Source organism: Thalassophryne amazonica, chromosome 20 (assembly GCF_902500255.1).
Source record: "Thalassophryne amazonica chromosome 20, fThaAma1.1, whole genome shotgun sequence".
NCBI lineage: Eukaryota > Metazoa > Chordata > Actinopteri > Batrachoidiformes > Batrachoididae > Thalassophryne > Thalassophryne amazonica.
In genome coordinates, this window is record NC_047122.1 from 20,325,568 (window position 1) to 20,330,235 (window position 4,668).

Sequence of the window (4,668 nt, forward strand, 5' to 3'; positions counted from 1 at the left end):
GAAGGATAGAAAAGGTGAGGTAAGTCAGCAGCTACAACTAATATCCTTCAAAAGGCACACACTATCAGCAACACATTCAGGTCTGTATTTAAGCTTTATGTAAATGAGCAGCTTCTCACAACAGGTGGAGGATCATCAGTCCGCATGCCACGGCAGTGAGAAGCGAGCTGCACAATTCTCATCAAAGTTCAAATATACTGCGTAACAAAATACCAAGTTACTATTAACAATTATTCAGACAATTAATCACCTCTGATGTGTGCTGACAGCATGTGTCCCTCACCCTTCCTCCTTCACAGGCACGATGTGTCAAACCCAGGCGCGGTCCTCAGCGTCTCACAAACGAACATCACAAAGTCGAGTTCCCTGCAATTCTGCTTGAATCACACATGACTTAAATGCAGAACGCCATCTCATTATCTGCTTCAGCTGAAAGTCTTTAAGGTTGCATGTGAGCACCATACACAGGTGCTGCACATCATGTTGATGAGGGTGAAGGACTCTTCTGCCAGCACCTTCTCCACAGACAATAAATCAGTTTTCATACCACCTGGAGAGCAAAGAAAAGAAAAGAACACCAAAACGTCCAGCCACACCCCCCCAACACACAACAAAGGCTTTGTGGAAGAAACTGTTTTTCAGTCTGTTTTTGTCCTTGTGAGCCTGTAGCGCCTCCCTGAGGGCATCAGGTCAAACAGGGCAGAGCCAGGGTGAAAGCAGTCTTTGGAGATCGCTTTGGCTCTGCTGAGGCAGCAGGAGGTGTAAATGTCCAACAGGGAGGGGAGAGGGCGGCCGATGATCTGTGCTGCCTTAACAACCCTCTGCATTCTCTCCCTGTCAGCAGCGGTGGAGCTGCCAAACCATACTGTGATGCAGTATGTCAGCAGGCTCTCAATGGATGAGTGGTAGAAGGCCAGCAGCAGGTCAGCATTGAAGCAGAAGGCATTCAAAGAGTTTAAAGTCAAAGAAGTTAAAACAACCTTTAAAAGTATTAGTGAAAATGTCGTACGGCTACTTTGAGTTGAGATTTTACAGTTTTTTGTTTGTTTGTTTGTTTTGTTTTGTTTTTGCAAAAAAAATTTAAACAGTGTAAAGGTTCTCTTGAGCAACAAACTGAACCTCAGAGTGATCCTACATTCTGAGTCCATTAAAGTGGGCCAGGTTTAGTATCAGGAAAAACATCCAGCTGTAAACCTTCAAACAAAAAGGATAAAGTTAATCAGAAATCACATACAAGTGGAATAAAATAAAGAGTTAAAAACAATTCAACTTTGCATTTTCAGTTTATTTTTCAAACCGGTGTCGGCGACCGAACGGTCCCCCCCTAAAAATCGATCCACCTTTTATATCTGCGCATGCGTCATTAGCCGTGGTTCATGGATTAAAACCTTGTTTCTGCTTCAAACTGCACTCCAGTCATAATCTATCTCAGCGACAGATAAAGCTTTTGTACAACAACCATTTCCACATAAATTCAGCATTATTTCATCATAAAAGACAGAAAGAAGCGATCTGAGCGCTGCGGCTAAACGAGCTGCTAGTTGATGTGTTCACTGTGTGTCGGTCATTTCAAAGTGTCACCGAATTTCGCAGAGTTTCTGCTTAAAACAGCCTCGTTTCTACTTAAAACTGACTTCAGAATGTTAAAGAGGTTTTACCTTTATCATCTGATGGTTAATAATCTCATTAATCCATTTGATTGCTTTGGGTGAAGAGACTCCATCTCAGACGTGCTGCTGTGGTCCGAAATGACGCATGTGCAGAAGTAAAAGGTGGATTGATTTTAAGGGGCGGACCGTTCGGTCTGTGACACCGGTACAACGTGCCGTGGTGTCCGACAGTAAATGTGCGTTAATATGCAACACTTTGTGTTTTATGACTTCACTTTGCCACTCTGTGACGTTTCTCAAATACAACATTGTGTAACATTATCAGGCGATGATCTGTGTTTAAAACAGACTGAGTGACTGAGAGGAAGTAATACATTTACAAAAAGTATCTTCCTCTGAGGCAGAGGAAGGAAGAATGATGAAATAAAGTAACAAAGGGGATGTTTCTGACAGATTTGTCAGGCGTGGGGCGAGGGGGCATGTAGGGCTGAAAAAAAAAATCCAGCAATAAACCGAGCAACTACCCATGTATTAAAGCTTTATTTCTGAAGGAATTCTTTATATTCAAATAAATTTTGAAATGAAACCTTTTCTCAGTTCCATCTTTTATTATGATCGTTAAATTACACTCATTCCTGCCCAAACTTTTGTGAAGTTACACTAAAACATATGAAAATGAGAAATTTGTCATATTTATACAGCAAAAATGTCAGCAATACCATAATTTTGAAGAACCAAACAGCTTGTAAGTGCAGGGAGCGTGTTGACTGTGGTTCGTCTATAGCGCCTCACTGGGCTACAACAACCTGCAAACAGCACAGGCCCGGCGCCAGAAAAAAAATATTAAGGGGGCGATGAGTTTATCACCTCCTTCCCCCCCCCACACACACACAAAATGTGCACACCGGAGGGTACGTGTCTCTGAGCGTGCGTAAAGAATTGGGTGCGCTCCTGGAAAGCTCGTGTATTTAGGCTACACCGTTGTAAGAGACTAAGAGTAAAGAGTGATGATAGTATTTTTTAATTATTATTTGAATGTATAGACCCTCGGTCAAGTGATCTCCTTCATACCACAAAACCAAACCAACAACTGATCTGAGAAATAACACGAGACAGTAGATTAACCCCACATACAGCCCTCCATCACAAGCGCAAACACAGCGCAATTGGGCATGACAGTCACACAACGGGTCAAAGATAAACCTTTCATACAGTGGTCCCTCGTTTATCACGGGAGTTACGTTCTAAAAATAGCCCGCAATAGGCGAAGTCCGTGAAGTAGTCAGCGTTATTTTTTACAATTATTATAGATGTTTTAAGGCTGTAAAACCCCTCACTACACACTATACACTTTTATCAAACAGGCATTAACATTTTCTCACTTTAATGGCTTTTAGAACTAACAAATTTAATTTTAACGATCAACCTCCGAGGGTTAGGGACACATAAGAAATTATTAATTGTGACTGACCAGTATTTCACTGTTCCTCTGATCGCGCCTCTTCGTCGTGGCACCGCGCCACTGTCGTGCCTTTTTCCACTCACACCTCGCTGCAGGTGTCTTTTTCCAAGTGAAGAACACAGTTATGGGTAGTTGTTGGCGCTCTTTTTTCTTCTGGGCGAGAAGATTCTTATAAACAGACACGCAGAACACAATCCGCGTGCTCTCCCTTCGCAGTGCCGCAACAGGTGTCCCGTCATCTCGACAGAACACCGGCCTGCTTGATGAGGATGCAGAGCACAATGCACTGTAAAAAAAAAAGCATGCAAAATTGGACTAAAAAAATCCGCGAAACTGCGAGGCGCTATATTTTCCAGTATTTCTTTGTCTTTCTTTTTTATTTTTATTTTTGATAACTCTCACATCCGAGGGGGCGAGGTTGATGACGTGAGGGGGTGTCGCCCCCAAACGCCCCCTCGTGGCGCCGGGTCCGAAACAGTATCTGCTAGGAAATTTGTGCACTTTGGCATGAGATTCACAACCGTGCATTGCTTGATTTTTCACCAGATCAAATCGTCAGGCGGGCGGTTTGTACCCCTCACTATGTAGTCTCTGCAACTCAGAATGTGCACAACATGAACAGCGCTTCTGGAAGCGGCTGAACGAGACCACCAGCCTCCAGCCACCTGGCTCCATTACCAGGCTGGCACCCATCCACCATGCACGTGTGTGAGCGGGCTAAACACGTCTGTCTGGCCAAGGAGAAGCTGCATGAAATGGACTTATTGTCTTTTCTTTTTCTTTTCCTCCTTTTATTTATTTATTTTTTTGAGGACTGCAGTGGAAACAAGTGTAATGCTGCCAGGCCGGCGGTGACCCTCGTGTATGTGGGGACAGCAGGCTACACCTGTGTGGACAACGTGGACAAGGTGATCTGGATTTATTGTTTTATTTTCATTGTCTGTGAGGACATCAATGGAAGTTGGGAGACGCAGCTCCTGGACATCATTCTGTAAGTCTGTGAGTGATTGTTCACACTTTTCTTCTTGTTATTAAATTATTTCTTTATTATTTTACTATTATTTTCAGTGCTTTTTCTGCCTAAAGTCAAGGAAATTTTCAGAGCCTCTTTCACATAATTACAATGTAATATTCCACATCCACCCTGAGCACAGTGTGCGCAAACATGAAGTCGTTTCAGCCATGCCAGTGGCGCTCAACGTCCATGAGAGTGCCGTGTGGTACTGACACACAAATCCTTGTGCCTGCAAAGACTGCGCCAGTGCTGCTTGACTTTTTTGTGTGTGCTGAGCGGCATGTCAGTGGCTCTTGCACCGTATGTGTGCGGACTGCTAGAGATTTGTGGCCGTATTTTTGCTGCCACTCACATGGTTTGGGGTTAGCTGGCTGGAGGCTACGAGTCAGTCCACAGTAGCTTATCTTTGGCAAATGCAAAATAAATCTGGGCACTTTTGCAATTCTTGAACTTGCTTCTGCAATTGTTTTTGCATTTTTTTTCTGCGCATTTTTCATTGATAAAGTGCACCCTGAACACTGCCCTCTCTCTCTCTCTCTCTTCCTCTTTCTGGGTGTCTTCTCTTGTCAGTCACATGTGAG